We start from the raw sequence: 26245 nt of genomic DNA, 5'->3' as shown, positions 1-26245 counted from the left end.
GCTACGTAACGATTAATGTAGCCTTTCACGGCTAGATTTGCAAAGTCAGCCGTGATAGGCTATGTTAATCGTCACGTAGCCCATCACGGGTGACTTTGAAAAAAAAAAAGCTCGTACGCAAATGGCGGCCCCCATAGGGAGCCGCCATTTGCGTTCCTTATTTGGTCCCTGTAGTCTACGTAAAGATTTACGTAGACTACGGCAAAAATAAGGGCAACACTATTTATTGAATTCTTTCTTGAAGGAGAACATGTAACTATTTGCTTTTATAAGTTTGCATTTACAAACAGAGGAAAGTAAGAAATATGTGCTCTTAAAAGCTTCTTCATATGGTGGGATAGGATACCAGAAGTAGTGAAATGGGGCTGCATGGCAAATCAGGCATAAAGTATCAAGAGGAAATGTATACATCTCTGTGATGGTGAGATGCACAAGTTCAAGAGAGCTGCACATCTTTGTGGGAAATGCATGCTCTCTCTTTGCATGTCATAATGGCAAAGGGAAAAAACGGAAGGAAGCTCAACTCAGTCTTCCATCTGCATCTTGCCATTTCTTGTAATGTGCAAAGCCACCTCAGCATATCCTGGGGTTCTTTATTTGGATAAACATCTGTTGTCATTCCCTAGAACAACTCTGAATTTCAAAAGCCTCTCACAAGCTCATGGACCCTCAGCGCAAACTGAAGCGAGACGCCAGATCACCACATAACCTGTCACCATTTCCTGTTTTTTAGGCCACTCTCAGCGAGAGGCAGAGAAAGATGAAGAAAGCACTAGGCAGAGTTTGGCACAATGGCACTACAGGAAAAGAGATGGATAAACTAAGAAAGAAATATCACTGTTTCAATGCCCAAGAAGGATGTAATTAAAAGTATAAGTCATCCGTGCCATTGCAGAACTAATTAGTAATGATCACTAACCAATGAACGTTGATTTATTATTTTTAAATGACGCCACAGTAAAACCTCGTAATTGTTTCCTTAGGTGCCTTCAGAAGTTTTAGGGCCTTCATATAATACTCACAATTCTGCAGGCCATCTTCACTACTAGTGCCTAGTTTCCTCCTGCTCCTTTTAGGTCAAATCTGCAGAAGTCGAGCAACAAACAGCATTGGAGACATCGCACACACCCTGACCGCTGTGGCACACACTTGCTTCTGGCTGTCAGTTGTGACTTCTGAACTAATCTAGACAAGATTTAGGCATGGGCTATATAATGGTGGTCACCACAGTGATTGGTGCTCGTGTAGTGCAGGGGTGGGCAACCTGTTGCCTTCTTGCTGTGGTTGGACTTCAGGCTAGGGGTGGACGAAAGTCACTTACCTGTTGTCGAAGCTTGTTCGCGGTGGGGGGGAGGTGCTTTGCTGCTCCCCCCGCGAAGTTCAGGCCGGGGGGGGAGGCTTCCCGCCTCGCCCGGCCGAAATTCAGGCCGGGGAGGAGGCTTCCCGCCTCGCCCAGCCGCGAACTCCATTGTTTTTTTTTTAAAAAAAAAAACGCCCCCGTGATAGGCTACGTGACGATTAACGTAGCCTATCACGGCTGACTTTGCAAATCTAGCTGTGATAGGCTACATTAATCGTCACGTAGCCTATCACGGGGGCGTTTTTTTTTTCTTTTATTGGAATGGCGGCGGCGGCAGCCGCGCAAAAGACCGGCTGCCGCTCCCGCCCCGCACGAACACCCGCCGAACCGCCGGCCGGACCCGCCGCCGGGAGGGACATTCGGGAAAGGTAAGTCCTGTCCCGGGGGCGTGTGGGGGGCAGGGGGGTGCGGAGAATTTCTCTCCGAAACTTGTTCGGGGGGCCAAACACGTTGGCGCTCGGCCCCCCGAAGTTTTGGGGAGAAATTCTCCGCCATCCCTACTTCAGGCCCTGTCATCCCTGACCATTGACCACACTGGCACAGGCTCATGAGAACTGCGAGCCCAACAACCTCTGGAGGGCTGCAGGGGGCCGACCCCTGCTGTGACGAGCACTCCATTTCTCAGGCCATTGTGTTTAGGAGCGCTTATACCATGTGACTTAACATTATCACATTGTAAAGATCCCTTCCCACCCACCGTCATGTTGCCCACCATTGGCCTGGAGCTGGGTGGGAATATGCACAATGTGAAGATACGGAATCACGTGCTAAGTGCACAGTGTTTTTGTTAAGTATCTGTGGAGATGTTACCATGGGGATGAAGACTGCTGTAGCGACGTTTTCAGCTCTGCTGTAATAATGTTTCAGAGGTGTCCTCTGGCTTCAAGCAAAGGACAGAAACCACTTCTTATGAAGGGAATCCAAACAGTTTATTTGGGGGATAAACACAATGGAGGCCCAGAGCCTCACAGTGAACTAGGGAAAAGGCAGGAGGCGAGCAGAGAGAGAGAGAGAGAGAGAGCAACCAGCTCAGACAAAGACGCAAGCAATGGGCCATGCTTAATTCTCTCTGTCCTTCTGTTCTTCATTTGCAACAACCACAGCAACAAAACAAAAGCAGGGAGGTCCCCCCCCCCGCCTTGCCTCTTACCCAGTTGCCAAAGGAAATAAACTATTTCCAGCAATAGCACTTTTCTACACCTGTCAGGTTTGTCTTCCTCTTTTAGTCCCCCCAGCCCAAACCCTCTGCATCTGCTCCTCCGTTGGACTCCCCGTCCCTCCACAGAGTGCCAGAAGACAACAAGCATAGGCAGGTAGGCAGTGCCTCCTTTCACTTTGCCCCACAAGTTGCCCTCAAGAGAGCAGAGGGCACTTTCTGGGCAGGATGGGAAAGCCGCCAGCTGCCTGCCCCTTCCATTCCAAATACAGATGCCGGCACAGGGTTTCAAGAAGGCGCATGAAGGTGATGGGGGGGGGGCTGCTGAGGAGGGCTCTTTTGTCTTCACCTTGGGGAGCAGCTCCACTCAAGCCCCCAAACCTCTCAAGTTCAGGTTTCCTTTCCCTCCTCCGCCTCCTCCTCCTCCTGCCATGATCATATTCTCCCGCCATGCACTCCCCTCTTGCACAGGGGTAAAGGGCAGCGGAGTCCCACTCTACAGTGGGGAGAGGCATTCACACCCAGGGCAGCGGGGAAAGGCAAGCAGGCAGAGGCATCTGTGGGAATTGGGGCACAGGAGGGGCGTGCAGCCCTTAGGAAGGGGAATCCCATGGCAACTCCCCCTTGTAATGGGCCAGTGAGGGCCCTCGGCCAGAGCCCCAGCCCAGCCTGATCCAGTAGCTGTCTTGGAGATTCCCCAAGCCTGAGCCATGCAGCCTGGCAACCCCCAAAGCTGATGCCCCAGGAGGAGGCAGTGACCATTAGGAATGTCAGAGAATTCTGCGACGGATCTCGGTGAGGCCGAATGCCAGTGCATTCGGACCCCCGAAATCCATCGCGGAACGAAGCCCCCATCGCCCCCACCCCATGAAAGGCACGCAAAACAGAGCACTTACCTGCTCCCATCCGCGCTGCTTTGCGAATGGCGGCTGTCCCGTGGTCGCCATTCACTTCCTCCTCTTCATAGCCATGATAGGCTACGTAAATAATTACGTAGCCTATCACGGCTAACGCAGGGACGCCATTTGTGTCCCTGCGGAGGCCGTGATAGGCTACATAAGTATTTATGTAGCCTATCACGGCAGGGGGGGAAAAACCCAGAGTACGCAAATGGCGGCGGCTATCGCCATTTGCATATGCTGGGGTTTTTCCCCCTGCCATGATAGTAGGGATGGGGGAGAATTTCTCCCTGAAACTTCAGGGGGCCGAGTGCCAACATATTCAGCCCCCCGAAGTAGTTTCGGGGAGAAATTCTCCGCACCCCCCCGCACCCCGCACCCCCCCCCCGGGATGGGACTTACCTTTCCCGAATGTCCCTCCCGGCGGTGGGTCCCGGCGGCGGTTCGGCAGGTCTTCGTCAGGGGTGGGGGCGGCAGCCGGTCTTTCGACCGGCTGCCGCCACCGCCATTCCAAGAAAAGTAAAAAAAAAAAAAAAAAACGCCCCCGTGATAGGCTACGTGACGATTAATGTAGCCTATCACAGCTAGATTTGCAAAGTCAGCCGTGATAGGCTACGTAAATCGTCACGTAGCCTATCACGGGTGACTTTAAAAAAAAAAAAAGCGCATACGGCTAATGGCGGCCCCCATAGGGAGCCACCATTCGCATTCCTTATTTGGTCGCTGTAGTCTACGTAAAGATTACATAGACTACGGCGAAAATAAGGGCAATGCTATTTGCGTTGCCCTTATTTTCGCCGTAGTCTACGTAAAGATTTATGTAGACTACAGCGACCAAATAAGGAACGCGAATGGCGGCTCCCTATGGGGACTGCCATTTGCGTACGAGCTTTTTTTTTTTTTTAAGTCACCCGTGATAGGCTACGTGACGATTAACGTAGCCTATCATGGCTGACTTTGCAGATCTAGCCGTGATAGGCTACGTAAATCGTCACGTAGCCTATGACGGGGGTGTTTTTTTTTTAACTTTTTATTTCGCGGCCGGGCGAGGCGAGGCGCCTCCTCCCCAGCCTGAATTTCGGCGCACACACACACACACACACACACACACACAGATTCCTGTGCCAAGGAACTTACAATCTAATATTTGACACGGGGGGGGTGGTCAGAGGTCAGAGGGCAAAGGAAGAAGATAGGTATGAGGTGAAAGTAAAAGTAGAATGACATGCATTCAGTCCAGTCCAGTTACATACATAAGGAACAATGTGACATTTGCGGCGGGGTGTGTGTGTGTCCCATATCTAAAAGCTCCAACCCTGCCTTTAAAACAGTTTCCCTTACAAGCAGAGTAGATCAGGACTTATGTGAGCCATTTAAATTTAGTGTGAAACAGTAAAGGTCATTTTGCTCTTCAAGGCACATTTTAAAATACTCCAATCTTCCTTGGATTGTTGCTGTTTCACGAATGACCTCAACATTTTATACTTAGTAGCCCAGAAAGGTCATTTCACAGATACATACCAGTTTTTTTTTTCCTCCACTGTAAATATACATGGATTTCAGTGTTTGGGATCTATTTGTTAACCTCAACATTATGTGTCAGTTCAATGGCAACAGACATAAGAGAATCTTTACAGCATAGGCTAGAATATGTGCTTTCAGCTTACTCCTGCTGTTGAATTTTATCCTATTTATTGTTAAGGCCATTTTTTATGATTCCCTAACCGCCACAGTTCCATGAAACATGCTAGCTCCCAATGGAAAACAAATCCCCAGTTCTAAACAATCATATACATAGATATTCCAAATAAAAAGTTATGATGCAACGGTTCTGTTGGAGTTGCCATATTTTCAGATCAGTGCCTCTAAGGGAATAGGGGCCGGGACCAGTGATGCCATTAAGCACAGGGTGAAGCAAACTTCCTCAGGCCAAAGGGCAACACACTGCCAATCTGGCCACAGAGCCTAACATGATGGACCTTTCAATGGCTTAAGCGTGATTATGGGCCGATCTACATTGCGCCCGCCATCGCAATGAATTCAGTGTCCCATCGGGTTAAACGCTCTTGCATTAAAACGTGATTATTCACACTCACCCATTTTCCCTGTTGCAGTGCTTCATCGAAAGCGCAAGCTCAGTTCACACTCGAGCGCTGCGCTGTTTTCCTGCTGTTTTCCTGCGCGCGCTTGTCTGATCTCAGATGCTAAGCGGGGTCGGCCCCGGTCAGTAGTTGGATGGGCGACCACCTGGGAATCAGGCTTCCTGCACTGAGCAGGGGGTTGTTGTATCCCCTCAAATGAGACTAAGTTTTACCCCCTCCTCTCCTCCGCTCCAGATGTTTTTTTTTAAATTCAGGCGTTATCCTCGCAGATTCAGGGCTTCTCCACGATGTTTTTTTTTCCTAATTGAGGCAAGATCTTCAAAGCTTTGAAGATCATGCCTGAATTAGAAAAAAAAACATTGCGGAGAAGCCCCAAATCTGCGAGGATAACGCCTGAATTTTTTAAAAAAACATCCTGAGCGGGGGATAGTAAAACTTAATCTCATTTGAAGGGATACAACAGCCCCCTGCTCAGTGCAGGAAGCCTGATTCCCAGGCGGTCTCCCATTCAAGCACTGACAGGGACCGACCCCGCTTAGCTTCCGAGATCAGACAAGCGTGCGCACATCCAGCCCTTTGCTTGTCGCTAAGGAGACAGGGGCTGCTGAGGAAGCTCTGCGATTGGAAGCCGGAAGAAGACATGGGGCCATCGAGAGCTGTGATTGGGCAGGAGGGAAATACAAACACCGCCGCATATGGACAGGCGGGGGAGGGGACTACGACTGGATATAGTAGTGAAGGCAGAAAATCAGAGCACATTAAGGGGAAATACCGGGATATTAGGGTATTGAAAGCGGGAGCACGGAAGTGGGAAATTCCGGTTCCAATTCAAGGCGGCTACTGTGTAGTGTGAAAGGCGGGCGGTGAAACCTCATTGGAAGCGAAAGAAGGCAGTAAGTGTAGATCCAGCCTATGTCTGCACTGGGTTTTGGCTTAGTGTTCTGTTTTGACCACCAGGGGCTGAGGGAGGGGCACTTTCATTTTTAGCTTCAGGCACCAGAATGTCATGGGCCATTTCTGCATGTGGAGGAACAACTTGGAGGCAGAACTGTTGCTGCAAAAGGAAGATAAGGGCTTCAAATGAGACTGCATTACTGCCAGTGCTTTTCTTCATAAATGTATCACAGGGCAGCTTCTTGTGTTAGAATTTAATATGGATGTCAGAGGATTCTGCGACAGATCTCGGTGAGGCCGAATGCCAGTGCATTCGGCCCCCTGAAATCCATCGCGGAATGGTCTGCCACCCCCCCACCCCCCACGGATCCCCTCCAGGACAAGACTTACCTGGGGCGGATGTTTCGGACGGCGGCGGCTCCAGCAGCGGCTTCGGTGGTGGCAGCGGCGGCGGCTGGTCTTCCGACTGGCTGCCGCCGCCGCCATTTGCAGTCTGGTCTTTTTCTTTTTTTCCCCCATAGATGTGATAGGCTACATAAAGACTTACGTAGCCTATCACATCTGGGTTTAAAAAAAAAAAACGCGTATGCAAATGGCGGCGGCTACGGCTGCCGCCATTTGCGTTCCTTATTTTTGGCCATCTTAGTCTATGTCAATATTTACGTAGACTAAGACAAAGAAAAGGGGAACGCAAATAGCGCCCACTACACTATTTGCATTCCCCTTTCTTTTCTTCGTCTTAGTCTACGTAAATACTGATGTAGACTAAGATGGCGAAAAATAAGGAACGCAAATGGCGGCAGCTGTAGCCGTCACCATTTGCGTACGCTTTTTTTTTTTTTTTACTCAGAGCCCTCCACGGCCGGAAATCCAGCTGTGGACGGCCCTGGCCTGGGCCTGGCCGGCTGCTCCGTGGAGCTGCCGTGGAGCACAGCCGGCCGTCGAGGATTCCGGGGGGGAGGACCGAATCGCCTCCACCCCGTCAAGGATTCCGGGGGGAGGGACGGAATGCCTCCCCCCCACCATGAACAGAATCCACGAAAAGGTAAGTCACTTCGTACATCCCTAGAATTTAACGCAATGCAAGGGTTCCTGCTGCGAGTCCGCTTCATGACCATGACATGATAGCTTGCACTCATGAAAAGGATAATCCAGAACACATTTCAAAAGAATGCTGACATTAAGTCCATGGCAGAGTGCTGAGTCACAATAACATATTGTACCATGACATTAATACTACATCATTTGTACAAGGTGGAGTAAGATGGTGGGTGATATAACTTAGATGGAGATACCTTTTAAAGCTGTAGTCTTCAACCTTTTCAGACCCAGCAGCTAATTTGAATTGCAGCCTGGTCAATGGGACCTATCTTTAACTGTTTCCTCTATATGTCCATCTTTCTGCTTCTCTCTCTCTCTCATTCCACTTCTCCTCTCCTCTCCACCTCCTCATCTTTCTCCTTTCACTCTGCCCTGATACAACTCACCTTTGATTGGGCCTGTAACCCAGTTTTGGTTTCCAACTCCGCATTTGAACCCAGCGAGGGTGTTAGAAAACTGAGGGCTGGTTGATGCATTACCCCCTAAGTGTGGTAATGGACAAGCTGAGGGCCAATAAAGTGACACCCAATCCAGATAAGATGGAGGCGCTGTTCCTGGGTTTGTCTGTCTGTCTGAGTGGTTTTCAACATGCTGTGGAAAGAGTTGTGTTTCCCCTAAGGATCAGATTTGTCGTTTGAAGGTGCTCTTCGATCCAGTATTGACGTTGCAAACACAGCTAGCCTTAGTGGTATGGAGTGCCTTTTCACCGGCCGATATATCACCCTTGCTGCAATTACCAGGCTCTGGTAACCTCCCATTCAGATTACTGGAATGCATTATATGTGGGTGGGACTGCCTTTGAAAATGGTCTGAAAACTTCGGCTGGTCCAAAATAGAGCAGTGAGATTGTTCAAAGCGCCTGACTGAGACAATCCTATTCCGCCAGTACTTTGCAGTCTGCTTCCAGTTTGTTTCCAGATCCACTTCAGAGGTCTGCATTAAACATTAATACCTACACGGCTTGAGGCCTGGATCATTTCCTCCCGTATGTACCTGTCTGGGCCATGTGATCATCTTCAGAGGCCGTCCTCCAGGTGCCCCTGCCAAATGAGATGAGGCATGGGCACCAGGTTAAGACCTTTCCACTCTCCCAGACTTTATAACTTGTCAGTTTTTAAATAGGTGATTTTAGATCGTAGCACTGCTCTGGGTTTTACTTTGCTTCTACTTAGTAGCTGTTTTATTTTATCTTTATGTTACATTATATTATATTCTTCTGTGTCGTGGTTTTAAGCCCTGTTTTGTGAACCTCCCTGTTGGGTGCTATTGTTGTTGTTCAGTCGTTAAGTCGTGTCCGACTCTTCGTGACCCCATGGACCATAGCAAGCCAGGCCTTTCTGTCCTGCGCTGTCTCCCGGAGTGTGCTCAAGTTCATATTCATTGCATCGGTGATGCTATCTAGCCATCTCAGCCTCTGCTGTCCCCTTCTCCTTTTGCCTTCAATCTTTCCCAGCATCAGGGTCTTTTCCAGGGACTTTTCTCTTCACATTTGGTGGCCAAAATATTTGAGCTTCAGCTTCAGTATCTGTCCATCCAATGAGCAGTCAGGGTTGATTTCCTTTAGGATGGACTGATTTAACCTCCTTGCAGTCCAGGGGACTCGTAAGAGTCTTCTCCAGAACCACAGTTCGAAAGCATCAGTTCTTCGGCGCTCAGCCTTCCTTATAGTCCAGCTCTCACAGCCATATGTTACTACTGGGAAAACAATAGCTTTTGATTATACGGACCTTTGTCGGCAAGGTGATGTCTCTGCTTCTTACTATGCTGGCTAGGTTTGCTATAGCTTTCCTCCCAAGGAGCAAGTGTCTTTTAATTTCATGGCTGCAGTCACCGTCTGCGGTGATCTTGGAGCCCAAGAAAATAAAATCTGTCACTGCTTCCATTTCTTCCCCTTCTATATGCCAGGAAGTGATGGGGCCAGATGCCATGATCTTAGTTTTTTTAATGTTGAGTTTCAAACCAGCTTTTGCACTCTCCACTTTCACCCTCAATAAGAGGCTTTTTAGATCCTCTTCGCTTTCTGCCATTATGGGTGGTATTGCCATGTAATAAACAAAATACACTGAAATAAGTATTATTGCCCCCATAATGAGAGGACACATGTAATCAGGTCTCCTTTGCCTGCCTTAGCAGGCTCCCTTCCCCAGCAGCCAGTGTAGGTTCTGGTGGCTAGAGAGCACTTCCAAGGACACTTGTTCGCTCCAGCATTGCTTGGCACGTTTGGCTCCTGCCTTTCATGAGAGATGGGAGAGGGTGGGGAGGGTAATTCCCATTTATTTCCTCAGGGGACAGCATCTGCTGCCAGAGTAAATGGGAAGGGAAGCGGTGCAGCAGCAGGAGTGAGCAGCCGCCATTTTGGTAGTGAAGGCCTCCTTGCTGAGAAGACCAAGAGAAGACCATCCATCAAAGTGATCCTAGATGCTGCCATCTGTATTAGCAGCCAGGGAACTTTACCTTTCCTCATTTGGAGGATGCGTGAGGTAGCTCTTGATTTTATTTAGGCTCTGACTTGGATTCCTGCATTGAGCAGGGGACTGGACTCGATGGCCTTGTAGGCCCCTTCCAACCCTACTATTCTATGATTCTATGACACCCCTCCATCTGTACATGGGTTATAAATCCCATAGAGTGCCATGATGCTCTCTCAGTTTATGCTCAGACCTGGCACAGATCTAAATTTAGCAGATTCATCCCTATCTAGCCTGCTTTACATGGCATTTGAGTATCTTGTGTTTATGAACGGCTGTGAAGTCAAATGCTGTGAGTTATATAGGCTTAATTAACACTTCAGTCTGGAGAGGAGTAAAGATCTGCTCTGACAAGTGGACTGGGATTGGCTTAGTAGCTATTGATATGATTGCTGCAAGACTTTGGCAACCCATCAAGAAAACATGTATTCAGGGCACCTGCAGAAAATATGCAAGAGACCAGATTATTGCTGAATGTCTTTATTCATCTTTAGCAAATGTTATTTAGTGAGCAAAATAAGATTAATCAACTAGTGTTAACATTAATTTGGAGGCCAGGGCTGCTCATTTAGAAAGACCACTCACTAGCTGCTGAAGGCAGTTTCTGTCCAGGGAAACAATGGCCTTCATAGATATCTGTGTGCCACACTAGTAAATGAGTTGTTATCTAAAGCTCTACACCTTACGCAAACTGGATGACATATGTACATTCCTTGTGATAGAAAGCTCTGGGTTGGTGTTTTGGGTCTGTGCTACTATCCAGAGAAGAGGTCAGCGTTCCGTTGTAAGTTTAGTATGTCTGTTGCCTAGGTAAAGCTGATCGCTGAAGGAAAATGAAGATCTCAGGTGGATCTGGATAATGAGAACATCAGGAGTTCATCTATGAGACTTGGCATGTTAAATGTGGCTAGACTGCAGTTGCTTACTAGTTTCTAGAAGGGATGGGTGAGAATCCATTCCATGAGGTTTATTTAAATGGATTTACCCTATTTACGCCTCCTGAGTCTATAATTGAGCCAGTGCAGCTTGTTGGGAGGAAAATGTGCAAAAAAGTGCACATAGTAGGGGAAAATGTGAATGAAATATGCATGTTTGAGAGAAGTGCGCACAAACAAAACAGCAATGGAAAATATTTGAGAAAATGCACACATTTTAAAAATGCACACAAAAATGCACATGTTACGGAAGATACACACACAAAAACTTACACATTTGTGTATGGAGTTTTTTTAAAGATTGGAAACTTATGTGGAAATGGGATGGAACGAGCTTGAACTTAAAAATCCAGCAGTCTCAGTGAGATCAAGATTGACAGATCCATCCATCCCTAGCTTCTGGATCAAACCTTTCTGTTCAGGTACACTTGGATAATTTTAAGTTGTTTTGTGAGGAAGTGGATCATATTTTGTTTCCAGTCTAGCTACCTAACAGGGCCCTGCTATGCAGACTTCTGAGTTGCTTAATTTTAATTTGGAGGGTTTCGCGTGAGCAAATAGGGTTGTCAGCTTTTGGGCCTATCATCGCTGCTATGTCTTTAACAGCATCTTGATCTGCAAGGATTAGCAGCCGTGACAAGGTTTATCAACATGCCATTAAAATGATTTGCCTCCTAATTCTAAGCTGCAGTTAAAAACACAGGAGCAGGCTTGGCCATTTTTTGGTCAGTTGGCAACCTTATTAACAAATTATTGGGTTTAAAATGTAATCTTGTACCAAAGGAAAGATCACTGTAACTCACTGCTTTGAGTTCTGAATACAGTGACACACAGCTAAGTGACACTGAGCCGAATCATAAAATAAAGAAAATGACAAACTATCAAAATCTTTGGCTTGATAAATAATAATTTGCCAGGATGCAAGACAATAGGAGCACATGGTGCCACTTAAGACCACGGTTTTCTCTCCCACTACAGGACAGGTGTGAAATTAACATAGCAAGCCAGGAAGATTTTTTTATTCATGATGGCTGTATTGAATGACCAGTGTTCGTGTATACATTTGAGCTTTGCAAATGTCACCAATCTCTTGCATTTCATGGTCTTTTGGCCCACCATTTACTTTTTTCCATTACAGTTATGTTCAGGTGTGTGTAAAATATATCTGGCAACTGAGAGGAACACTTCCTGCATCTGATGGTGCCATAATAAATCTATTAGTCTTTCATGTGCTGCTAGACCTTTGTCATTTTTCTTAAAACTACATATCCTATAAGCAAAAAGAGTAAGGGGGTTTCCCAACTCTTTTATCATCTCCTGCTCCTGTGACTTTAACAGCAGGTTGATGTGCAGATATTAGCAGGTAATAATGCTTATTCTACATGCTGTGAAAAAGCTTCACTTGCTGACTTTTGTACCTGAAGATGTCATTAGGTACAAGTCTACAAGAGCAGGCTTGGCTGGTTTTGTTCTGGTCACGTGGCAACTCTAAGAGATGAAAATAAATATGGCACCTACTGAAAATGTATGCCTGCAATTATTTTCCTCATTATTCTTTTCTGTTCTTCTGACACTCGCTCCCATTCAAAAACACTGTAATCGCTCCTTCTAATCGGGAACTCAGGAGGTTAGTGCTGACAGGATTGGAGCTAAAACAAGGCCTCTAAGAATTAATAGGGCAGCATCAGCATGCTCAGGTTTGCAAAACAGCAACAAATATTAAAGCAACAACAACAACCTGAGGGTGCAAACAAACAAACAAGAAGCCCACCCTGAAAAACTGGGGGTGGAGGATGAAGAGAGAGAAAGAAAGGAATGGAACTCCTTGATGGTATGGCTGGCTGTCTGGACCCTCAACAGCAGCAAGCCCCACATGCGTCCTCTATTGTCATGTTCTAGATCAGAATCCTATGACATTTTTTCCCCTAAATATACTGAAAAGTCTCTTGGGCCTTTTTGAAGATAATCTACAGCAATGTCGCATAAAGAAATGACTTCTCTGGAACTACCAGATAAAATAACTTCTTAGACTTTCCTGTTTGGCAGTACTTGAATATCAGTGTTACCAAGTGAAATGGCTGCTGCTGCTGCAGGAAGAGTAAAGAGATGGCGTGCAAGAGGAAACTGTGTGGTTACCAGGGCCGGCATCAGAGGGCAGTATGGTAGGGCATCAGCCGACAGGCAACAGCACTATGTCTCGGAAGGGCCCACGGCTGATTCCACCACCATCCCTGCACATCTGTGCATTGATTGCAATTAGTCTTGGGGCCAGTTTCGGCTCTGGCTGAGCCGAACATGCAAGCTTAAGAGTGCAATCTTATTAGGGATGACAGAGAATTCCGCCACAGATCTCGGTGAGGCTGAATGCCAGTGCATTCGCCCCCCCGAAATCCATGGCGGAACAAAGCTCCCCGCCCCCCCACCCCACGAAAGGCGCGCGAAACGGAGCACTTACCTGGTGCCGTTCGCATTGCTTTGTAAATGGCGGCCGCGTCTGCAGCCGCCATTCTCTTCTTTATTATAGCCGTGATAGGCTACGTAAATAATTACGTAGCCTATCACGGCTAATGCAGGGACACCATTTGCGTCCCTGTGGAGGCCGTGATAGGCTACGTAAGTATTTACGTAGCCTATCACGGCAAAAAAAACCCACAAAACAGCAAACGCAAATGGTGGCGGCTTTGGCGGCCGCCATTTGCGTTCCTTTTTTTTTTTTTTTGCCGTAATAGCCAAAGTAAATATTTACGTAGGCTAAAACGGCAAAAAAAAGGAACGCAAATGGCGGCTGCCATAGCCGCCATTTGCATTCGCTGTTTTGTGTTTTTGTTTTGATAGGCTATGTAAATATTTATGTAGCCTATCACGGCAAAATAAAAAAAAAAAGGTAAAGGTGTCCTCCAACTTTAGGGTGCAGTGCTCATCCCCGTTTCTAAGCTGAAGAGCCAGCGCTGTCCCACCACGGTAAAATACAGGGACGCAAATGGCAGCGGCTACGGCAGATGCCATTTGCGTCCCTGCAGGCTGCCCAGCGGCTGGATGTCCGGCTGAGGGCAGCCCTGGCCGGTGGCTCCGCGGAATCTCCACGGAGCGGAGCCAGCCGGAGACCATTTTGGGGGGAGGGACGGAACGCCTCCCTCCCCCACGAATGTCACCCTTCGAAAAGGTAAGTGACTTTCGTACATCCCTAAATCCTATGCATGCTTAGACAGAAAAATGTCCTACAACTCCCAGCGTGCCCCAGCCAGTATGGCTGTCTGGGGTAGGGATGTCAGAGAATTCCACCACGGATCTCGGTGAGGCCGAATGCCAGTGCATTCGGCCCCCTGAACTCCGTGGCAGAATGGCCTGCCACCCCCCCACTCCCCCACAGATCCTCCCCGGGACGAGACTTACCTGGGGCGGATGTTCCAGACGGCGGCGGCTCCAGCGGCAGCTTCGGTGGAGGCGGCGGAAGCTGGTCTTCCGAATGGCTGCTGCCGCCGCCGCCATTTGCAGTCTGTTTTCCCCCCCCCCATTTGTGATAGGCTACGTAAAGACTTACGTAGCCTATCACGTCTGGGTTAAAAAAAAAAAACGCGTGCGCAAATGGCAGTGGCTACGGCCGCCGCCATTTGCGTTCCTTATTTTTGGCCGTCTTAGTCTACGTAAATATTTACGTAGACTAAGACGGTGAAAATTAAGGGGAACGCAAATAGCGTCCGCTACGCTATTTGTGTTCCCCCTTAGTTTCACCGTCTTAGTTTACGTAAATATTTACGTAGACTAAGACAGCCAAAAATAAGGAACGCAAATGGTGGTGGCCGTAGCCACCACCATTTGTGTACGCGTTGTTTGCTGTTTTTTTTAACCCAGACGTGATAGGCTATGTAAGTCTTTATGTAGCCTATCATGGCTGAATACAGGGACGCAAACAGCGGCAGCTACAGCCGCTGCCGTTTGCGTCCCTGCTAGCCAGCGGCCGAATGTCCGGCTGCTGGCGGAGCTGGCCGGTGGTTCTGCAGAATCCCCGCGGAGTGGAGCGGAGCTGGCCAGCCAGGATTCCGGGGGGAGGGATGGAGTGCCTCCCCCCCCCCAGCGGAACCCGGTGGAGCCAAGCAAGCGGGGTTTCATACACCCCTTATCTGGGTCATACTGGGCATTGTAGGATTTTTTTTGTCTAAACATGCATACGATTGCGCCCTAAGACCGATGTTCCTCAGCTTACACCTGCCAAGTGAAAGCAGCATCAGCTCCACAGCAGGATATGGGTTGCACTTTTTGCTCTTCCCAAAGAGGGAAGGCGCCAAAGACTGTGGTCTGAGGAAGGGGCAGGGCCAAAGAGGAGGGGCTAAATGGGCCCATGAATACTCTGCTGCTTAAGGGCCCACAACAACCTGGTGAGAGTCTCTACCCCCCGCTCTGATGGGATCATTAGTAATGACGCCTCCTGCTAGAAAGGCAATTAGCAGAGAAAAAAACAAAAAGACCAAACAGAATGAGTGTTTATCAGTCCCAATGGAAGGAACCAACCTCAGGTTATCATAGCATAATAAAAGGAGACCACTCCCTTCTTCAGTGAAAGAAAGGAAACACCTTTACTCAAAAATATTCTTGCATATACAATACAGGTAAAGTGTACAGTTTCAAAAGAGTTTGTTCAGTCCATTTTGTGCTCTATTACACCAGCAGGAGCGAGAGAGTAAATACATGTGCTCTCAGCAATGGAGGATGTCGGAGAGGGAGGGAGAGGGGAGGAGCAAATGGAAGAAATTAGAGGAAACCACATTTTAGGCTATAGAGATCCTAAGGCTAGCTGTGGTCAAAATTCCCATGAACTAACTGCAACGCTGCCCCCTTCCAGTAACTTGCAGACAAGGCTGCAATATTACCAACACACCCCACCCAGTCTGAGAGTTGTAAACAAACTCCCAACATTTTAAGGTTCTGATAGGTAGAGATGGCAGAGAACTTCGCCACAGATCTCGGGGAGGTCGAATGCCAGTGCATTCGGTCCCCCGAAATCTGTGGCGGAACGGCCTGCCCCCCCCCATGGATTCCCCCGGGACGAGTCTTACCTGGGGCAGATCTTCCGGGCGGCAGCGGCTGCGGTGGCTGGTCTTCCGACCGGCTGCCGCCGCTGCCATTTGCAGGGTTTTTTGTTTTTTGTTTTACACCGATGTGATAGGCTACGTAAGTTTTTACGTAGCCTAAAACATCTGGGTAAAAAAAAAAAAAGGCGTACGCAAATGGCAGCAGCTACGGCCGCCGCCATTTGCGTTCCTTATTTTGGGCCATCTTAGTCTACGTAAATAATTACGTAGACTAAGATGGCGAAAATAAGGGGAACGCTGTCCACTACGCTATTTGCGTTCCCCTTACTTTCGCCATCTTAGTCTACGTAAATATTTACGTAGATTAAGACGTCAAAAATAAGGAAAGCAAATGGCGGCGGCTGTAGCCGCCGCCATTTGCGTACGTGGGTTTTGGTTTTTTTCCCCCAGAGCCCTCCGCGGCCGGAAATCCAGCTGCGGATGGCTCTGGCCTGGCTGGGCCTGGCTGGCTGCTCTGCGGAGCTGCCGCAGAGCACAGCCGGCCAAGGAGGATTCCGGGGGGGGAGGAACGGACCGCCTCCCCCACTGTCCAGGATTCTTTACGTAGACTACGGCGAAAATAAGGGCAACGCAAATAGCGTTGCCCTTATTTTCGCCGTAGTCTACGTAATCTTTACGTAGACTACAGCGACCAAATAAGGAATGTGAATGGCGGCTCCCTATGGGGGCCGCCATTAGCCGTACACGCTTTTTTTTTTTAAGTCACCCATGATAGGCTACGTGACGATTTACGTAGCCTATCACGGCTGACTCTGCAAATCTAGCCGTGATAGGCTACGTTAATCGTCACGTAGCCTATCACGGGGGCATTTTTTTTTCTTTTATTGGAATGGCGGCGGAGGCAGCCGGTCGAAAGACCGGCTGCCGCCTCTGCCCCTGTCGAAGACCTGCCGAACCGCCGCCGGGACCCGCTGCCGGGACGGACATTCGGGAAAGGTAAGTCCCGTCCCGGGGGGGGGGTGCGGGGGGCGGGGGGGTGGAGAATTTCTCCCCGAAACTACTTCGGGGGGCCGAATACGTTGGCACTCGGGCCCCCGAAGTTTCGGGGAGAAATTCTCCCCCATCCCTATTAGTTACAAGAGCAGGACAAAGAGCTGAGGAGCACTAAACATTTGAGCAAGTAGGGTGAAAAATGAGTGTTATGTGTTAGAAACTGAAATGATTGTTTTATGGGTTTACCCAATTTTTCTACTGCTCCCTGCTCTGTTGCATTTAACAACAGCTGGTTTCTCCACCAAATGATATGTTTCTCAAGAAAACATGCATCTCATACATTTCTTCTTAAAAGCAAGACCAGTAAAGCAATCTAGGGTGCAATCCTATTGCGATAGTCAGCTGCCTCCGAACTCAGAGCAAGGTGGGGGTGGGGGAGGCCAGATGGTGCATAGGAAGCGCTTCTGCTGTCCCCTCCCCACCCCCAGGAACTCCCCCCACTCCACGCTGCTCTTCCAAGCGCGGAGCCGGGGATGAACCTATGAGGCTGCAGGGGATGGCAGGGAGGCAGTTTTTCCTCAAAACTGAAACATCCTATGGCCATTTGCAGCTGTCTAGTGGCCATAGGATTGTGCACTTAGGTATCTTAACCTCTCCCCAAACCCAGGGCTTTCTTGCCTCCTATGGCAGCCATCTTTCTCGAACTGGCTTTTTAGTTCTATTGAAAGGAAACTGGTTTTTTAGTTGTATTGAATTTGGAGATCCGTATTTTGTAGGGATGTACGAAAGTCACTTACCTTTTCGAAGGGTGACATTCGTGGTGGGGGGAGATGCGCCGTCCCTCCCCCCGAAATTCTCTCTGGCCGGCTCCACTCCGCGGAGATTCCGCGGAGCCACCGGCCAGGGCTGCCCACAGCCAGACATCCGGCCGCTGGGCAGCCTGCAGGGACGCAAATGGCGTCTGCCGTAGCCACCGCCATTTGCGTCCCTGTATTTTGCCGTGATAGGCTACGTAAATATTTACATAGCCTATCACGACAAAAAAACAAACAAACCAGCGGACGCAAATGGCAGCAGCTACAGTGGCCGCCATTTGCATTCCTTTTTTTTTTTTTTTTGCTGTTTTAGCCTACGTAAATATTTACATAGGCTATTATGGCAAAAAAGGGGGGAACACAAATGGCGTAGTGGCCGCCATTTGTGTTCCCCCTTTTTTTTTTCCGTAATAGCCTACGTAAATATTTACGTAGGCTAAAATGGCAAAAAAAAGGGGGAATGCAAATGGCGGCTGCTGTAGCCGCCACCATTTGCATTCCCTTAGTTAAGCCATGATAGGCTACGTAAATATTTACATAGCCTATCACAGCTTCCACAGGGACGCAAATGGCGTCCCTGCATTAGCCGTGATAAGCTACCTAAGTATTTACGTAGCCTATCACGGCTATGATGAGGAAGCGAATGGCGACCGCAGATGCAGCTGCCATTCCCAAGTCAGCATGGATGGCAGCAGGTAGGTGCTCCGTTCCAGGCCCATTTCGCAGGGTGGGGGGTGGGGGGCTTCGTTCCGCCATGGATTTCGGGGGACCAAATGCACTGGCATTCGGCCTCACCGAGATCCATGGTGGAATTCTCTGACATCCCTAATATTTTGTGGGTTTCAGCTATCCAATGTCATATTTGTAGGGACAGGATGATAGGATGTATAGGATGATATCTGGGGATTGTTAAGCATAGGCAGCTCATCTGTCGTAGCATCTAGTGTCCTCTGAAAATGTTAACTCTTCAGATACTACTTGATCTCTGAGTGCAAGATGAGAAGATAGTGTAGGTGATATTACCCATCTTGCCATAGCAGACAATGAAATGGATTTTTACACAAGAAATAAAAATTCCCAGGTTAGGGTGGATTTGCACGTTTGTGGTAAATACCAGCGCAGTTTTGTTTGTATCTACTATGCTTGCAGGCTCACATTTGAAGAGGTCATTTCTGATAATGTACTTACTTGAAATGACCCCTTCAGATCCGACCCCGGTGTTATCCAGAGTACCCCATGTATGATACACCCACAGATCTTCAGCATTTAATGTTGGACAAGAAAGAATGTCTCTATCCCTGGCCTAAGAATAACTGTCTATGACCACTGCACAATCCTTAAGACCATATAGCCATAAAATCAAATTTTGTAGTACTCATTTGTTTTGATCATGCAATACATCAAAAAATTCTTCCTGAAGTCAATTTGACATAACTAAAAAATGCCAATGGGCTTTTCTCTCCACCTGGGGAAAAATGAGTGACGTTTTGCAGCAACATCTGTGCTGAAGTGTTTTTAATTTTTCCCAATACAAGGAAAACATACACCCACAAAGGCAGAACCACGGGCAACATGAAGCACTATTGAGTGTAGCAGTAAGTTTGGCTCACAGCAATGCTGCTGTTCAGCCTGAACTGTCAGTGTTTGCTTGCTATTAGGGATGTACGAAAGTCACTTACCTTTTCGCGGATTCTGTTCAGGGTGGGGGGGGAGGCGTTCCGTCCCTCGCCGCGGAATCCTCGACGGGGGGAGGAGGCGATCCGGTCCTCCCCCCCAGAATCCTCGATGGCCAGCTGTGCTCCGCAGCGGCTCCGCAGAGCAGCCAGCCAGGCCCAGGCCAGGGCCATCCACAGTCGGATTTCCGGCCGCGGAGGGCTCTGGGTAAAAAAACAAATGCATACGCAAATGGCGGCGGCTACAGCCGCCGCCATTTGCGTTCCTTATTTTTCTTCGTCTTAAGTCTACGTCAATTTTTACGTAGACTAAGACTAAGAAAAGAAAGGGGAATGCAAATAGCATAGTGGGCGCTATTTGCGTTCCCCTTTCTTTTCTTCGTCTTAGTCTACGTAAATATTGACATAGACTAAGATGGTGAAAAATAAGGAACGCAAATGGTGGCGGCCGTAGCCACCGCCATTTGCGTACGCGTTTTTTTTTTTTACCCAGACGTGAAAGGCTACGTAAGTCTTTATGTAGCCTATCACGTCTATGGGGGGGGGGGACACAGACTGCAAATGGCGGCAGTGGCAGCTGGTCGGAAGACCAGCCGCCGCCGCCAAAGCCGCTGCTGGAGCCACCACCGTCTGGAACATTTCTTGTTCCGGCAGTTTTTTTCTTCCTGGCAGTCCCTTAAGCTACAAAGAGACTGGTCCCTCTCATAGTTTAGAGGATCCTTCAGCCTGGAGCCTAACGGAACTAATGTGGAAGAACTGGACTTCCTTGGATCCCCCTTTTTCCTTTCAGAGTTTTTCAGACTCCTAAAAATATACTAGGCCCTGGGTAGGTACCTAGTATAGCATACATTGGTATCTGGTGCTAGCAAGCCGTTCCTGATCCCTTAAGAACCTATTTCAGCCTATGAAAATGAATGGGCAAAACATCTGATTTTCATGGGTAACGAAGGAGGCCTCAGGTGCCCTCCTTTTCTGACAAAGAATTTCCTTGTTTTTAGGTCCTTCTAAGCGAAGATAGTTCTTTCCTGTGATTTCTCAGGTAATGTCTATAAGCCAGAAATCTCTGCAGTTCTGGAACTTATACTGATTAATTTTGGCGCGAAAGTATCCTTCTCTCCTCGCAAATGCTCCCAGTGAATGAAATGGCAGCAGACTATTAGCAATGCTTCATCTCAGCCCTACATCTACGTGAAACATGGGAGCTCTCTGGGAGTAACTGCGCTCCATTCATTTTAAATTTCAGCCTCTGAGCATCAGGAAAGCTTTGACATATGACACAGCAAGCCTGTGACAGCCTGGCCTCAGGCAAACACAAAATAAATATGGAGGGCATCACTGTGAACTTGCTGGAAGCCATCAGTACATCCCAGGTATCTGGCAAAAACTGAAGCCAAAAGTGCTAGTGCATTTGTTTGCTCATTTTAGCTTGCACCGCAGGCAGAGCACTTGGAAACAGGTGCCCATGACAAAGGATCAGAGCCAGGCCTACCATTGGGCAGGCAGCTGCCTCAAGTGGCAGATGCTGGGGAGTGGCCGTGAGGTGTTGGAGGGCAGAACTCCATGTACCATACACCTGCTGCCTGCCCTGCCCTTCCTAAGCTAGCTTGCTGCCCTCAGGTGCAGTGGAGGACACTGTCCCATTGCCAGCGTTGAAGTAAGATTCAGTTGCCAGCCAGGATGGTTTTTGTACATGGAATGAGGGAGGGCACCATCTTAACCTTCACCTCAGGCAGCAAAATGTCTTTGGCCAGCCCTGTGGAGGCACTCCACTTAAGGCAGGGAGCAAGTGTGGTTGCACTTAATGGGTGGTTCTTGGGATACTTTTATATTACTTTGCAGAAGCTTGGGCTTACCTGGGATGCTGCACAACGCGTGTAAGAAGGAAATCAAAGTGCAGTACTGATCAGCTGCCATGAAAAGCAGTGTGGTATTGCAGTGAAAAAGATATGTCTAAAACGACACCCCTGTTCTGATTCTATTCCATTGCTCTGTGGCCCTGATGTGGTTGAATAGATCCTTCAGTGGCAGTGGGACAGCAATAGATCCATGGGACAGCAGCACCCTTGGTAACTACAGTTATGAATATTCTTGTGGAACATTCAGACTCAGTCTGATGCTGGGATGTGCCACTGCTTTTGGTTTGGCACTCGTGCAGAAATCCAGAAGTTGGATGGTGTGGGGGATGAACAAAGCAGGGCTTTTGCAAAAGTAAACCTCCTCTGCTCACCAGTAACACAGGGGAAGCAGATGATGCAAATCAACTGAAGAAACTGAAAGCTGCAGCAAACTGTGCAAGCTTCTGTTCCAGAATTAATTTGGAATTCAGGAATTTCAAAATAATTCAGGAGGAACAGAGCAGGAATAAAGGGAAATTGTCTTATTATCACTAAACTCTCTCCATCAAATCAAGCAAGGGTGCAATGCATTTTCACCGTTAAAGTGGAATTTTCTAATAATGTTGATGTTACTTTGGGACAAAATTGTTCTGTTTGGATTTTAATCACATGGAACACAACCAACAATGACTTTTATTGGGGTGTTCGTAAGGTGTGCCCACTTCATATCCCCCCTCCCCAGTCTAAATTATTTCAAGCTCGGTAACCATGCGTACATTAATTCTAAATGGGAACTGCACACTCTCAATGGGGGTTTACATTGTTGCATATCTCTAAAAGGAATTATCATTTGAGGAAAAGCTATAATAAACATCCAAAAAGAGTTTGACAGCATACTGTAGAGAGGAAGCGAGATGACAAATTCTTAACTTTGTACCACACAAAACTTGAGGTCAGGATTTGGAACTTCACTAATATGCAGCTTTTAAATCAAGGAATGAAAATATTATAACTAAACACATTATCTTCCAAGGGAATAGGGAAAAGCCTGTAAAAGGGGAAATAGGCAGCTAAATGGTAATGTTCAAAGTAAAATCATATGAAGAACTTTAAAAAAGAATTGCTATGACATCTTTACAGCAGAACGGTGCGCCATCAAAGTGATAAATAATTTACTGATTCAAACCTGAAGGATTAACATTTATTGTTTATCATTCCTCTAAAGGCAATAGACTTTTGCCAATTCAAGATTCCAGTGTTGCAGTCAAGGTGTAATAAAGATAGCAGGAACCACCGTGCACAAGTGAAGTGTACAAAGTGTACAATGCTTTCCAGGGGGAAGCAGTTCTGGGAAGCTTCCACAGAGAATTGAAACCTAAAGCATCAGCCATTTTGAAACCACTTGTTGTAGTAAGAGCTGCAGAGTGTTAAGTTTTGTGTGTTCAACACTCCAGGCATCACTGTATAAAATTTGCAGCAATATTATACAAGTGTTTGGATATGAATCCTGGGATTCCATTAGGAAAACAACAAAATAGTCTTCTGCCATTCTGTCCATAATAAAGCCCCACTAAAAACCTTCTAAAAAGTTACGCTGCAGAGCACAGATCTTTTGGTAAAGCAGCAGCGTGCCCAGTTGACATATTCCTGTTCCATTCCAGGGAATCAGTGATACCTGAATGAAACTCTTAAATAAGGGAAACAGGCCACACATGCATCAAGGTTGCTGTGTGAGCATTCTCAGTGCCAATTTCCCCATCTCCTTTCTTCCATTTTGTCCAGTAGCAAGATCCACCCTCTTGTGAAAAAGTGCAACAAGCATCAGCACTTGCAGATTGGCCCACATTTTGAAAGGTCTATGACTCTTGGGAGCTTTATTCAGAACACAGGCAGAACTTTAATCAACTCTGTGGACTTAGGCAAGAGATTTCAGCTCGATGGCCTGGTTTCCCTTTTCTCTTTGGAGCAGAACAGCTCTTACCTGTGCCACAGCAGAGCGTTCAGGATTAATTAGTTAATGTTTGTAGAGACCTTTCAAAATGCAAAGCTCTGTGTAAATGTCAGCTCTTATTATGAGGAAGCAGCTTTCCAGAGGCAAGCCACTCAGTGCAAAGCGGTGGAAGCTAAGAGGAACCACCGTTTTTGTTACCTGTGGGGATCTGTTAGGAATGATCTGGGCTTAAGTAAAACCCATTCTGCTGATTTACGCTGAAAGAGCACCCTTTGCCACACTTGAGTGCAATCTAATGAGACACAAATCCAGTATGAAAAGGTTTGGTGCTCCACCAAATGGCCATTCAGCGTGTGAATGACCCAAGGCGGTAGGGAGGAAATGCCACGTTGTATCTTTTGTGTGGCATTTAAAATATTCCTTCTTGAAGTCCCCTTTCTCCTCCAAGATATGTACCATTCACTGGGTGGAGGAAAGTCCCTTAGTTTACGCGTGCGCACACACACACACACACACACACATGTATGTATGTATCACACAAAGCACCTCCGTTGGGAAACTGAATATTTTTTCCCCCATTCTGTGCCTCAAGAAAACAGCAACGTTTTTGAAAGCCTGAGCTAAAGCAGAAGGTGTTTTATGGAAATGAGATGGATGGATCTGCATGTCTCTTTGCCCTCATCAACAAGAAAAACATTTCCCTCAGCTTTTCACCCTGGCGCATCTGCTGGGCCCCACGAATACGGAACAGCTTGTTCCTATTTCCAGCCCTTGGCCCCACAGTATTTCCCAACATATTGTCTTATTAAAGTCTTGTTCGGTGTCACAGAACACACAGCAGCAAGAGCAAGAGCACAATAACTTATTGTCAATAATTTATGGTATTTTTTTCCTAGCAAGTGGGGTTGTGGCTCAGTGAAGTCACAGAGAAGTTTTCCATTTACTTTAATGGGTTTGGAGCAGGCCCACACACTACACATTCCAGGGAAAAGTCTCCAAACCATTTATCATGGTGGTGAGGTCACCATTATCTCTAATAAGTGGTGCAAAATGGGCAAGTTGGTATCTTTCAATAGATGGTACTCTGTTGGTACTCTAGTGTAGCACTTGCAAGCTTATGTGCTCCTCAAAATGGCAGAATAAAAAATAGTATAAAGAGGGCATGTAGGTTCTTATGGCAAATAGTTTGCAATGTTTTATGTTGAGAGGGGGCAAATTTAAATAGCATAAAAGCACTTGAAACACATATACCAAGTGTTGCCGCAAATTCCTTTTGCCTAAAGCCAAAGATGAAGAAAATTTAGAGAATCCAGTACAGAAAAAAACATCTGTAGGAATCTGAAGGTAAGTAAAAAGGATGTCTAAAGTGAACAGATTTCACAGAGGGGTTTCCACAAGTCTCTCCGCTTATAGTACAACGTGCAGTCTGGGCCAGGCCTGTACAACCTGTGACCCAACAAGTGAAATGCTGCCCACAAGCCACATATGGCAATCCAACAGGAATTCAACAAAACCTCTTCATCTTGGTGCTAGATTTGGGGCAGCGAACATCTCACAGGCCACAATATCTGTCATGGCTGGTACATGTTATGCAATTCTCCTCTAGGTTAGCAGGGACATGGACGTATATGGCACCCCGGTTGTGGAATGCCCTCCCCTTAGAGGCCTGATTGGCACAGACATCGGTTTCGTTTCAACGCCAAGTTAAAATGTGGCTTTTCACCAAAGCCTTTGAGGGCTAACTGAATTCCTTAAAGTTGCACACTGTTTTAACTGCTTTATTGTTTTAGGTTTTCTAATTGGTATTAGCTTGTTTAATATGCTTTTAGCTGTTTAAATTATTTATTGTTTTATACTGTTTAAATTGATATTACCTGTACGCTGCCCTGAGATCTTAATGATATAGGGCGGATACAAATGTTTTAAATAAATAAACAAATAATTATGGAGGCATAACAGGGGACTTGCCTTCTTCTCAACTTTACAAGCAGGAGACGTAAATAACTTCAGTCACCCCCAAACTTATAAAAAGGAGTATGTTGGGATCACGGCTATTCATGTCTAAGTCTTCAGATTTATCAGTGAAGACATTTTTTTTTTACAGAAAAATAAACAGTAATTCCTTTAGAAAGCTGCATGAAAGGGGAAATCCTCTCAATGCAGGGAACTTCACAGTGCGACTGCACAACTGGGAGAAACTGTACCTGTTGAACATGTGCCCAGAGTGCAGCTATTAAAGGAACAGGGCCACTCTTCAAGGGCAGACATGGGGCCAAAACAGCCATTACTTTAAACATGTATCTAACAGCTACTGTTATCAGCTAACAGCCACTCCAATTTTTTAGTATAAAGTAGGTGTAAGGGCCCAATCTGAATCGGTACTCTAGCATGGAGGGTAGGGGGGCTTTCAAGATCTGGATCAGCCCCCTCACCCCACACCTACTATAGAGTAATTTTTTTAAAAAAATGATGTAGCTGCTAGATCCACGTTTAAAGCAAAAGAATCCTTCCCCCGGAGACTCTGGAAACACTACCATATGACAGTTCCTATGATGTATGCACTATTTCAAGTGAAGTTAAAATGTTTTATTTAACATTTTATTTTACTTAATTTTAATTAGCAGCAACACGTAATCTTGGGAGGAAACATGTCAAAATGAAGCAGATTGGTTTCAGAAATTATTACAAAACAACTATATACATGTACGTCTGCTGGCACATATTTTTCTTTCTAAAAGATGGCACAGAATATAATAACACTTGCTGGATTATTTTTGCAAGACTCTTCACAGCTCCATTGCAATAAATTGCCACTTCGGGTTTTCTGGGAGCAAATAAGCATCCATGCATCCACACAATACAGTATTGTTATTCTTTAAAGGCTTGACTATGCAAAAGAAAATCTGTATGATTTGATCCTGGAGGGCCCAGACAAATAAACAAGATCTATTGTGACAGCAGAGCGAAAAAAAAGAGTCTCCTTTCAGCCTTTCCCCCATAGCCATCTGCTTTTGTCCTGGTTATAGAAGGCAT

Source organism: Heloderma suspectum, chromosome 1 (genome assembly GCF_057233095.1).
Source record: "Heloderma suspectum isolate Gila_16-S chromosome 1, 16-S_ref, whole genome shotgun sequence".
Lineage (NCBI taxonomy): Eukaryota > Metazoa > Chordata > Lepidosauria > Squamata > Helodermatidae > Heloderma > Heloderma suspectum.
The sequence above is the reverse complement of the archived record's forward strand: the minus strand, read 5'-3'. Positions refer to the sequence as shown.